Source organism: Ursus arctos, unplaced genomic scaffold (genome assembly GCF_023065955.2).
Source record: "Ursus arctos isolate Adak ecotype North America unplaced genomic scaffold, UrsArc2.0 scaffold_21, whole genome shotgun sequence".
Lineage (NCBI taxonomy): Eukaryota > Metazoa > Chordata > Mammalia > Carnivora > Ursidae > Ursus > Ursus arctos.
Window position 1 is genome coordinate 17,905,790 of NW_026622886.1, and position 12,825 is coordinate 17,918,614.

At 46.5% G+C, this 12,825-nt stretch overlaps 1 protein-coding gene across 3 annotated transcripts in view; it reads right to left on the minus strand.

Annotated features, from left to right (window-relative positions):
* The window catches only part of ELK3 (ETS transcription factor ELK3), a 66,803-nt gene extending 55,134 nt beyond the window's left edge, over positions 1 to 11,669 (minus strand). The window contains exon 1 of one of the 3 annotated variants that reach the window (XM_026499852.4): positions 11,286 to 11,669. The gene's annotated coding sequence lies outside the window, so the exon portion shown is untranslated. The remainder of the gene's footprint in view (positions 1 to 11,285) is intronic. The other 2 variants (XM_048217948.2, XM_057316291.1) reach the window with 2 other exon arrangements.
* Positions 11,670 to 12,825: the final 1,156 nt, after the last annotated feature.

Genomic DNA, 12,825 nt, shown 5'->3' on the forward strand with positions numbered 1-12,825 from the left:
GAGGATTCCCAGGGGACCCTGGGGGCCGGGAAATCTGCACAGCTGTGCTCAGCATCCCGGTCCTGCGGCAGCTCTGGGCGCTTCCCGCCAGAAAGGTGACCATCTGCGCACCTTCCCTGGCCGGGCTGCTTCCGCCCTGGGCCGCCTCCAACATCTGCGCTGCACGTCTGCCCCCCGAGGGCCACCCCGGGAAAGGCCCAGAGCCCTTCCTCGTGGCCCAGATCCCTGTCCCCCCAAATCTCTCTCCGGTGTGACCCTGGCTTCTGCTCCCCTGTCCTGCCAAAGCCCCCGCGGGTCCCCCAGGCTGCGCATGTGTGGTTCCGTCTCTCTACCTCACTTCCTAGCAATCGAACATGTCTCTCTTCACCAGCCGCTGCTTCTCACGCACGCATGACTCGTCAGGCTGCTCAGCTTAGGAACCCTTGACCTTCTCCTTCCAGCTTTCCCTCACGGCCCTAGGAGTGGCCTGGAGAGGGAGAGACGTCATGGTCTTCCCAGAGAGACTTCTCTTGTCTCTTCTATGGAACTTAAAATCATAAAGGATCATGTCCTCAATCATTTCTGGAAGGTTAAGTCCCCAACATCAGCCCTCCTGGCAAAGTCGGCTTCCTGTCTTCGTGGGGTAAAGCTACTAAAACTGCTTCAGACGTCTTTTAAAAAGAGTACAAGAGAAAGTGATACTCGTGAGCTGATCTCAGTGTTCTTTGGGAGTATATGATCAGTGTTAAAACTTTATAAGACAGCATTTTTGAGCTGCTAATTTACAAATGGCTCACAATATGATAAATCTTTTCCTTTTTTCTGAAATTTAGCATATGTCAAAATGTGGCGGCTCCTGGAAAGGTCAAGATTCAGCCGGCGTATGTGGACATGAGCTCGTGTTTGGGTCCTGCTTCAAACCGTCGTGCCGCTAATACAGTTAGGGGCTCCTGGGATCTGTGACAGCTTTAGAGGTTGTTGAGAAGCCCAAGGGCCACCTCACATGGATGGCTAGCTAAGCAAGGAAATGGACTCCTCCAGGCTTCTAGGGGCTTCTACATTCTGTGGGCACTTTAGCCACCCCGCCTTCCTTCCTTCCGTGCTCTTCTCAGCAAAACCCTTTCATGGTTTAGGAAATGCAAATGCGAGGCATCAACATTTTTACATAATCTGGTATGATAATATACTCACTTTGCAAGGGATCTATAAAAAAACAGTGGGCTGCAGTCTTCCAAATGTCATCACCCACTCATGTGGTGGACACCTGTGGGGGTTTCAGCTGCATCTCAAGTCGTGAAGGTAGACCAGCCCTTTTATGGTTTTACTGTCTCCACATGCATAAGTTTCCCTCACATTTTTGTGCCTTTTGCTACAGATGGTGATTATGGGACCAAATGCAGGGGTTCTTCTAAACTTCAATAACTTTTCATAGAGTTCTTTTTAAGACGAGGCCAAAGTATAATGGCGGAAGGGCACAGTGGTGCCCCAAAGACATCTCGTTTTCCACTGAGTGTCTAGTTAAAATCGAGCCTGACTTGTCGACCAGCTGCAGTAAGTGGAGCACATTTAAAATATCTTGGTGTTCATGGTGAGTCCAGTTATTTCTAAGAAAACTGTTGTAAAAATAGTGATTTCAAAACTCTCCCAATGCCTTGTATTTTAAACCTATTTACTAACCCCCCACGTGCACTGAATAAATGAACCAAAGAACATGGACAGGGCCATCAAGCGGAAGACCGATGGTTTCTTCATTTGTGCCCAGCTAACGTGCACACCAATGTCCTTCGAGAAGCCTGCAACAACATCTGATTTGGAAAAGACTGGCTGTTGGTACACGTGCATCAAACAGCAGATAGACACCCCAAAGCGTCCTCACGGCCCTTACTTCCCATTCGGGAATCTGCTGTCCACGAGCGTGGCTGGGCCCTTTCCTGAAATGTCACATACAACATGGATACTCTACTCTTCCAATAATTGTTCCACAAGACTGTATTAACTGTAAAAAAAAATAATAATAAAAGCTGATCCTGCTTTAGAGGATCTTTCCCCCCTTGCTAAAGAAAGTCACCCTTTTTGCATTTTCATCATCTGGAGCATGTATGATCTTCTATGTCAAGGTCTTAAAGTTTCTACTTCTCCCCAAGACAAATTAGGTCTTAATATTTAGGTTAAGAGGAAAAAAAAAAAAAGAAAGAAAAAGCAAAGGCTGTGGCAAAGGCTGGCAGAGGATGTGTTCTTGTGGTCCGGCTCTGATTTAAATCAAACAGGGCAATGTTCTCATTTGAGAGCAGGGACTCTGAGCTTTGGAGAACCCCAGGGTACTTGGGACATTTGTTTGATTCAAGGCCTCTTCTAACAGCATATACATTTGTAATAAAAGTAATTCACTTTAAGAAAATGTTAGCACTCTTCAAATCGCTCAATTTATCCAAGTATCATAAACGCAGAATTGAGAATCAGCACTGAAGCATCCAAAGCTGTGAATTAAGCAAGAGTCAGGGAACATCGAGGGGCTGACTGAGTGATGCTTTTGCCTCGAATATCAAAGAGGAGTTTGGCCCATCAACAGGCATTCCTGCCCTCCACTAGGGGCTCTGCACAGATGTGTGACGACAGGTCTCTGCCTGGGGTTTCATCAGTTCCAATCCTGAATCCAGAATGCCACTTGGAGAATTTGGAGATGTTTGTTCTAAAACACTTTTAAAAAGAAAACATGAAATAAAAATAAAAGGCGATGCTCTACCACCCAACACCTTCTGGTCTAAGCGATCAGTTTCCAGATCTTGGAAAACAGGCAGAGACCTTAGCAGAAACAACTTCCCTACCAACGCTCATGGATTCTAGATTCCAGAAGATTTCAAAATGCAAAACCATATGAGAACATCAAGGCACTGCATCCAGACACGCTCTCCCAAATAATCTTAAAAGGTTTGCTCCCTTCTTGTATATTCTTCATGGGGCTGGCTGAAATTAGGAATCTGCACTTTGTCCTCTCCTATAAATTATATTTTTTAAAAATCCAAGTTTTCTCTGAGTTCCCACAGTGAAATAATGGTTCTTTTGGGTGAGAAGTTTAGCAAATGTCCCCTTATGCTCCCGTCCTCTCTCTTGGGGCTCAAATCCTACATGAGGACAGCAGCTCTAGATGTAAGAGGAGCAAAAAGTGAGAGCATATTGTCCCACTCTCTTCGACTCAGGCATTCCTCTTGTCGCCTAGTATGTGAAGATTCGCACACGCGCGCGCACACACACACACACACACACACACACACACGTCAATGCTTATCTTCTTCACTTTCAAATGAACTCTGACAATCAGGGCTTATATTTTAGCCTCTGAAGCAAAACCTTCCAAACTCCAGTCAGTGGGAGACAGTGGGGAGACTGCATTTCCAGTTCACTGAGTACTAACCAGAGAAGTGCTCTTAACTCTGCTAGGGAATTGTTTGACCATATGCCCCTTTCCTCCCTTACTCGAGCATTCAGACCTTTCTGGGCCTTAGGATCCTCACTCTGAGGACGAGAACTTCCAGATGCAGACAGTGTAAGAGAATCCTTGCTGTTAATTCTTACAGAGAATTCCTGAGCATATCCTGGAATAAATTCTGGGGCTTGTTTTGCTGTTGTTTTCATCTCTCTCTTCTGACAGTGAAATGCAGGGAGAGAAATCTGCTAAATCATACATTCTGGTAAATCAAGGTTTGACTATCAACAAACTGGTCTTTGGCAAAACCCAGCTGAAATGCACAGCGGACCCAGCCCTCCTTCACCAAAGCCAGTGGAGGTATTAGTCATCCATCCTTTCAAATACACAAGCAGTGTCTTTGTTATTCTCAAAATCAATCAGAAATCAATCAGAAACAGCATTCATTTAATACAAGAAGTTACAGAGAAAAGCTACACACAGGTTTTAGTATAAGTGAAGACGGACTTTTAACTGCAAATATTATGGAACGCAGCCCAAAGGAACTACCAAAACTTCGTCAACTGAAGTCTTGATGAAAGACCAACGGTAGTTGTTGTAGAATGATCAGTTTTAACATGGAAAGAATTGTACATCAAGACCCTTTCAAGCTGCACTGACCTATGAATTACTTAACTGTTAACCAACCATTCCCAGTACAACACCGGTAGCAACAACAAGGCTGACGTTTGTCCTCTCAGATATTAACAAACTTGTTTCTGTACATCTACTTTTCTCGCAAGTCTGGACAAAAACTCTGGAAAATGACCTCTTCCTGGCTGTCTTTATGATTTAACCAAGAGATAGGTCTCTTATTAATCCACGTAATTCATCATCTAGGAAAGGGTTGGATTTATGCATGACAATAAAGTGCTTTATCAAGTCCAACGGCAAGTTTTCCCCCTTCAGATTGTTTATAATTCAATGAATGCCAGGTACTGGACAACGTGCCGGGATAAACACGAGGATGAGAAAAACAGAGCAGGCCCAGAGGGAGCGTCAAGACTGAAGGCCGCGACAGACGTAAAACACATCATGACGCATCGGCCGGCAGGTACCTCTTGCTCTCTGAGTCTGATGGATTCGAGGGTTTGGCAGACACTCCAGCTAACAAGGGAGGCCGTGCTATCAACTCCACTTGGTTCCTGAATTTGGGATAATGAGTATTAATGAATAATGAGGGACACCACCCCTATCTCCAGAAATAGAGATCTCAAACTATTTAGCATCTGTGTTTGGAGAGGGAGAATTTGGAGAGGATACTGAGGGAACCTGTAAATAAATATGGCAAGAGCTCCGAAGGCCGGGGCAGGTGACTAGATGACAGCGGGAACACCAGCCTGGGGAGCCAGCAAATGCTGAGGCCTGGAGGATGGCTGCAAACTGGCGAAGTGGGGTGAGCACAATCGATGGGCGTGGGGGCGGGGAAGGGAGTTCCCAGGAGAAAGAAGAGCATGTGGAGAGGCCCAGTAGCCAGAGGGCACAGGACACACATGAGGAATGGAAGAAAAGCCAGGGTGCCTGGCCCAAATCACACGGTGCGGCCTACATGAAGGATTTTGGTCTCTACCCTGGCCGAAGCCACTGGGAGATTTTAAGCCAAGGTGTGACACAGTCAGACCTGTGTTTAAAGGACCGCTCTAGCTTGTGGATAGACAAGGGACTGACGAAGGCCAGAGGGAATGAGGGACCCCTCGGACACAGCAGTGGAGCACGGAGAGCATTTTCAAAGACTGTAGGAAGGAAGGAGCAGGGACCGAAACTGGTGATCAAAATCTTATCTGGGCCCACTCAGCATCCAGTCCAGAGACAGTCACTGGGGTCCCCAAGAAGGAGGCGACTATGGGCCATTAGCAATGAGTGATGCTTGTTGCAAACCTTACAAAAAGGAGGAAATGAAGCACAACAGCAAATATCAACCTTCCCTTGAGTGTTCCTTATTCGACAAGGGGCCAGAATGGGATTGAAGGGGAAATTTATGGGGAACCCCTTTTCCCACCACAAAATACTTCGCTTAAATCGCTGCATATGCCTGAAAGTTGGCTGTCTGGGGAGGACAGCAAAAATTCACATCACGTTTTCACGACTCTTAGAATTCAAGTTCCTTACTCCAAAATAGTAGTACAGGAGAACTTTTGACTTGAAAGGAATTATCCCAGCCTCTACACTTCAATCCCTTCACCATCCAGCCAGAGAAACTGAGGTCCAGGAAGATTAAGAGAGAGCCCCTTAACACAATTTGTTTTAAGGGAATCTGAGCTGTCCTGCAGCCCACATATCACTTTTGGTTAGCGTATGCGGTATTAAACAATGTAGAGGGGATTTTTCCTCCTATGGTATTGCTGGGGAAATCCCCACATTCTAATGATTTGTTTTTAATCAAGCAAATTAAATAAAAATACTGCAGTATTTTATCAAGGTGTTCTGGGGTTTAAAAACCTACATGGTAGAATCATGAAATTGCCATAATAAAAAGAAATAGCTAGGGAATGTTTCAGGCAATGGAAATATTCTCTATTTGGAGGTAAGGGGTGGGGATTCCATGGGTATATAAAAAAAATATTGAGGATCTGTCCATTTCCATATATGAAATTATACAATTTAAAAAAAAAGACATCAAGGTTCTCAGATTCCTTGTTCTACTGCTTAGAGTAAAGGATTCCTGACTGCAGTCTAAAAGAAGGCATTAGAGAAGTGTGTTTTATACCTACCCCATCACTTCCATTATTTACACATGGAAAATTGAAATTATTCTTACATATGGTAGCTTTAAAAATACTTATGATACCATGTGCTTTAGAGCCTCTTTTTAGAGCAGGTGAATAAATTAATTTTAGTTTAACTCAGAATATAGTAGTAAAACTATCATCTTAATGTCTTCAAAAATATACAAATAAGTCTTGAAGACAAATTATAAAATAATCCCATTTAATTCTTAGAATAATTTAACAATTACTTTCCAGGAAATACACATTAAAACACATAATCGATGAGTTAATAATTCCTAGTGTAATTCAAACCAAATTACCATTTATTGAAATGACCAATTCAAGGTTTATTTTTAAATGGCTGACACATACGCTAAGTTTCCAGTAATGCATGAAAGGCCATTTTTATTATGGTTATAGGTAGGAGTCAAATTTCTGCAATTACTTAAAAGACTGAATGATCTACCATTTTTGAAGGCCTTTAGGATTCGTTAACAGAAGGTTACATACACATACATACACACACACACACACACACACACAAATAATTCCATTTACTGGGGCTGCATTTTAAGTGGCAAAACCAGAGTTTTGTGCCATAAAACCACAGTCTCTCCGCCACAGTTTCAACCAAAAAGTTGAATGATCTTAATTCAAACTGGCCATGGGCAATAGTCCTCTTGAGCTGAAAAATCCACCGAAAACAACAGTCTCAAAGTTTGGAGACTCTCCAGATATAAAATGAAACAGCAATAACTAAGAATGGTCACAATGTATAAAGAGGCACCTTCCTCCCACCTTATAGTTAAAGTTCAAGGTACATTTTCGGTTTAACCTCGCTTCTCTTTTTTCATCATCTAACATTCTATTTTGATGTGTAGTGCCCTGGACTTCCTGTTACTACATCTTGATATTCTACTGCAAATCATGACTCATTCTTAAATCATAGAGAAACTCATCAAAATCCCAAATTTCACAGCACATATGAATTCGGTCTTCTAAGAGGTCAGCATTCTTAGAACAGTACTTGGAGCCGCAGAGACAAAAACACTGAACAAGTCCATGTAAAAACTTATGTCAATCTACTGTCAACACATTTATTAGATCAATAAATGCATGCTCTATGTGCAGTAATTTTGGTCTAAGTACTAGTTATGAAAATGTGTTACATGGTATGTTAAGTAAAAATAAATTACAAAGTATAGTGTGACTCCAATGAAAAGTTTTGTGTGTGTATACACACACACACACACACACACACACACACACACACACACACATTCTAGGACACTGAAAAAATATATCCAAAATGTTAACAGTGGGATTATGGGAGATGTTTATATATATATATTTTTTTGTGGTTTTCTGAATCTTCCTAACATAATTCACATTAGCATTTTTTCAAAACAGAAAAAAAAACCCTACCTAACCTTTAGAAAATATTGTCATATTAGTGCACTCTCAAATATGTTATAAATCAGCCTACAAAGACAAAGGGGAACTATGGATAACCAGGACATAAAAAAGCTCTTGCCTGAAACATACAGAAAAATCTGACAGCAGTGGAGTCTTTCATTTAAATGACCCTTGAGCCTCTGTGTGTGTGTGTGTGTGTGTGTGTGTGTGTGTGTGTGTGTAGGTGCAGGCCCTTAGGAAGGGGCAGAAGCCAGCTGCCTGCAGCCACAGTGCAGCCCAAACAGAGAACCCACTGCTTTTAAAGTTTAATGAGGAACCCCATTAGTTCTGGGGAACATGAAGATGGCTGAATCATTCTCTAGGACTTGAAACGAGCAAAGCCATTAATTCGTAAGCAGTAATTCACCATCAGCCCAAAAAAAAAAAAAAAAAAAAAGTCTCTACTCCAGGAAGTCACATCCTTGGATAATTTTTTTTTTTTTTTTTTTAGTTTCAGGTTTGTCAATAGGTAATGTTTTGCAACCATATTGGTGTTTTGAATCAGATAGGTGTATAAACATAATTGGGTGGCACAGAACACACAAAACCCAGTATCTGACAGCTAAGAAAAGAACATTTTAATTTATATGCATTGACTGGAAGAACTTTAAAACCTATTTCATTTCAGGAAAAGACTCAAGTTCCAAAAAGTTATTACAAATATAAATTTCAAAATATGATCTCAGAGTTACATTTACTATATATTAGCGGTTTTGAATTATTAATTTTTTTAACTAAGAAGAGGAGATCTTTAATAAATGTTTTAAGAAACTTCAAAATTCAAATGGAGTTGGGAAAAAAAAAAAAAAAAAGGCACCACTCTCCCCTATCTGGGCAATTGCCATTCTGGTGTGAAAAACATTAGTACCAAGTAAGTGAGGTTCAGAGATGGTCTAATTCAGCTCGCAAAGGCAAACCATCCCAATTCATCATCTAAATGTCATTCTATGGCATGTTACTGACCAAAAAGAGAGCAAGGGAGAGAACATTCATGCATACTGTGTTACATATGTGGCAGAAAATTGCAACTGACAACTTGTAAAGGTCCTATTCATTAAATGGATGCAGGCAATCATCATCACCGTTAATGTAAAAGAGAGTTTCTCACTGTGGGCACTACTGATATTTTGGGCTGGAAAATTATTGGGGGGGGGCTGTTCGATACCTTGCTGGATGTGTGCCTAACTTTCTATGGACTAGATGCCAAGAGCACCCCCTCTCGTTATGACAACCAAAATGTCTCCAGATATTGCCAAATGTCACCTGGGGGACAAAATTACTCTAGAAATTCTGTTTATCCAGACTGGTTTGTATTCCCTCAAAGGGGCCTCTCCTGCAATCTGGAAAGTTTTTTCTTATCTATTTGTATGTAAGTGCTATGGTCCTACTCACAGATTTCAAAGTGACAATTTATTGAACATCTACTCTGTGCCTGGCACTGTGTTAGGGACATCCTGTACTCACGTTCACTGACTCACACCCTGGTTGGGCTGTTTTTAGGACACGCTTTGCCACCAGAAGAGAAATATCAACACCTCACAACCCCTCAAGAGTATGTCCTCAAGCAGCATGTCCTTTTCAATAAAGGAACCCCACAGTTTCAATCAGGTTCCTTAAAATTCTTTACCCTTTTAAGCAACTGCACACATTTCTAATGTTTAAAGGTTTAAAGGAGGGGGAGGAAGAAGGCCATAAGGTCTTTGCTATATCTGGCATAGAAAGACCATCAGGGTTTTTGCAGGCAGGATCATTACTGGAAACTCTAAAAACACTTATAGACAGTCTTCTTCACTGTCTGACCCACATGCCCTCCTAACACAATTTGTAATTTTATAATCCCCATAAATTGAAACTCATAACTGACCTATCCCAAATAAATGTGTGCCACAGACAGAGAAAAAGGGAGAGAGATCAGAGGGTATTTTGTTTGGCAATAAAGCAATAAGGCTCAGAAATCGATTTGGAGTCATTAATAGATGCCTGGAACACGCTTAGTTTCTCACCACCTCTGGCTCCCCCCCCCCCCCCCCCGCCCCCTCCAACAAAGACGCAAGCACAGATGAGAGAGGATGGGGGTGTTTGAGTTGCTTGGGCAATAGAAACTTCACACACACACACACACACACACACACACACACACACACACACACACTACACACAACTGGGAAAGAAAAACCTGTAAGTCTGAAATCCAAAATGGCCCAAGTGACTTCAACTTTTCAAGATGCTGCCCTGAAAAGGTTGTTGGGCAGCTGCACCTCTACGTAAATACAGCCGTAACTTGCCTCCCTCTGCAGCCTAGGGCTCCCCCGGCTGACAGTGGCTGCACAAAACCCCTCCTGTGCCGAGCAGCGGAAACTCCTAATGAGATTAGTTGGTGTGTGTGCAGACATTACTTAGCAGTGACTAAAGGGGCTCTCTCTTCCTGCAGCAGCCAGTGGAAAATTCAGGGAACTTTTTCCCCCTGCAGCAGCAGAATCCCTGTAACCCTCTCCCCAGCCAACTCCAACAACAACTCAGCCTCCCCCAGCCCCCCTCCGGCTGGGGTGCTGGGGGTAGTTAAAGACCGGCCAGGGGCTTCCAAAAGCGGGAGGGTAGGAGTGGGCCGGCGGGGAAGGGGCGGGGGACCCCTCGAACACTACAAAGGAAACTGTAAAAGGCACAAATACATAAACCTGAGAAGGAGCAAACCAGTTTCTTTGTGAGCTCCTCTAGTGAGTCATTTTCAAGATGCTGTCTGCTGCCAGTTTCAAAGCGGAAGCGCATGGCAATTAGTCTTGCCGTTTCCAGACAAGCCAGAAACTCTCCCGACACTCGTTTTTTTTTTTCTAAAAAGCCCCTTTTGCAGTTTCTGAAACAACATTTCTAACTCCCACCCCCACCCGCCACCTAAATGCAACTTGTCCTCAGAATGATTCGGTTCAGAAAAATGTAACAAAACCGAGACCTCTTATTTGTCTTTTTTAACTCCCCAAAATTTTAATTCCTCCTCCCAAAAGTTACAGTAGCATTACAGGCCAACATTCAGTTGCAAGTTGAAGAGCCCCTTCCTAAAGAGCTGGGGGCTCCAAGACCGTCTGCTGCCGGGTCCTCCACCAAAACCGTGTCCAGTAAGGACTCCACTGGCTTTTAAAGGTCCACCTGGGCGTGCGCCTGGGGCGATGATCCCGGCTGGGGGGAGGGTCGGGTCACCTGCCGAATGAGAAGGGACGTGGCCCCCAGCCCCGCGTCTTCGCTCCCCACGCCCTCGCTTTCCCCTCTACCCTCATCCTCTCCCCGAATCGGAGCACCGGTGCCCACTGCCACCCCAGGAGAGTCCCGGCCCCAGCTGGAAGGTCGGCGGTGGTCCAGCATCCAGGCACGCAGCCTGCCCCGTCGCCGTCCCTCCCAGGGACCCTAAGTCTCACCGTCCCCTCCTCCCCCCCGCGCGCCCCTTTCTCCGAGCCGCAGCGCAGCCCCGGGGCAGGGTGCCGCCGGCGCGGGGTCGGACGCGGCGCGGAGCTCTGGCGGGGCCGGCGGCGCGGGCGCTGAGCATCCCGGCGGCGCCCCCTCCCCAGGGCCGCAGCCCACCCCGCGGCGCCCACTAGCCCCACCCCCACCAAGCCAAAGAAAAGAAAGAAAAAGCACCCCGACGAAACTTTGCAACTGTCCGAGCAACAGGCAGAAACCCTGCTACCTACCCAGATGTGGGGGAGCTTTCAAGATCCTTCTTCGGGGGAATTTCTAGGAGGAACCGGGCGAAAGCCCCCGACTTTCCATGCTGACAGGCGTCTGCAGACGGTCTGTTGCTCTAGTAATGAGATCCTGATTTTTCCCCCTTTTTTTTTCTTTCTCTCGCTCCTCTTTTTTTTTTTTTTTTCCTCTGGTGTGTGTGTGAGAGCAGGAAGTTGGAGCAGTCAGGCCGAGCCGGCTCACTTCCTTTACTGCATTATTCCCCAGGCGGTGTGCAGTCTGTGTAAACAGGCTTTTCCGCCCCGCGCCGCGCGCCCCGGCCGCGGCTGTGCGCCGGGGCTGGCCGCCGAGGCCCGCGCATACTCCGCCGCCTGCGCCCCGCGCGCTCGCCCCGCACCGCGCCGCGCCCCCGCCCGCCGCGCGCCCCGCTTCCTGCTCGGCCACCCCAGGGGAGGAGCCTCCGGACCCTCTGCGACTCCGGGCGGCCGCAGCCCCTCCCCGAGGCGGGGGACTGCTCGGCCAGAAACCTAGAGAAGCGGCACCCCGCCCCCCCTCCCCCCCGCCAACCCGGGGCGCGGGTGGCGACCCCCGGCTGCGGCGGACCCGGGGATCCCTCCTCCGCCCTCGGGGTCCCTGCGCTGGGCACTGCAGTGGGGTCCTGCCTTGCACAGTTGGCCTGGGCGGGAAGGCCCGAAGCGGGGAGGCCGCTAGACTGGCTGTTTTCTGTTAGCTGGAATGGCTGAGTAGTGGGGCAGTGGGGCACGGGGAGTGGGGTGCAGACTTAGGTGGCTCTAGGCAAAGGGCTGCTTTTATCGTGGGTGGGGACGGGATTGCTTAGGATGAGATGTCGGATGTGCAGAAAAGGAGGCACGGTTTCTGTCTGGGGATGGACACAGTTCCTGTCTGGGATTAAAAAAAAAAAAAAAAAAAGCCAGAGCTCAGAGTAAGGGGCCCACTTTGGGGAAAAGAATGAGAGCCATAAACTGGAAGCCAGGATTCGCCAGGAAGAGACCTTTCTGGCCGTTCACTATGGCCTACCACAGGCCCAACCTTTCCTGCCTGCTAAGGAGCTCCAGAGGGAAATGAGCAGTCACGGCGGCGCTGAGCGACTGAGGCTTCAGAAGGAGGCTCTGTGGTCGCAAGGCAGGATTACACAGCGCAACATCCCTCGGGGACGGCCCACCCGGAGGACCAGGCCGGGCTGTCCCTGGAGAGCTTGTCCATTGCCTGAGGCTGACGCGGTCTTTGGAAGGGCCCCTCACCTCAAGCGCTGTGCTCCAACCCCAACTGCTCACCTTCTGGAACCCTCCATCTCTGTGCCTCCACTCCCTTCCTGGGCGGCAGACCGGTGGTTCTCAAACTTGAGTGTGCCCCAGCGTCACGGGCGGGGCCTCATAAAATACTGGTTGCCTGGCCCTCACCTGCGGGAATACCTGATTCAGAACACCTGGGGCAGTTCTCAGGCAGGTTTACTGTTTAGAATCACCTGGGGAGCGTTTTGAAGACTACTGGTCTCCATGCACAGCCCAACCAATCAAGTCAGATTCC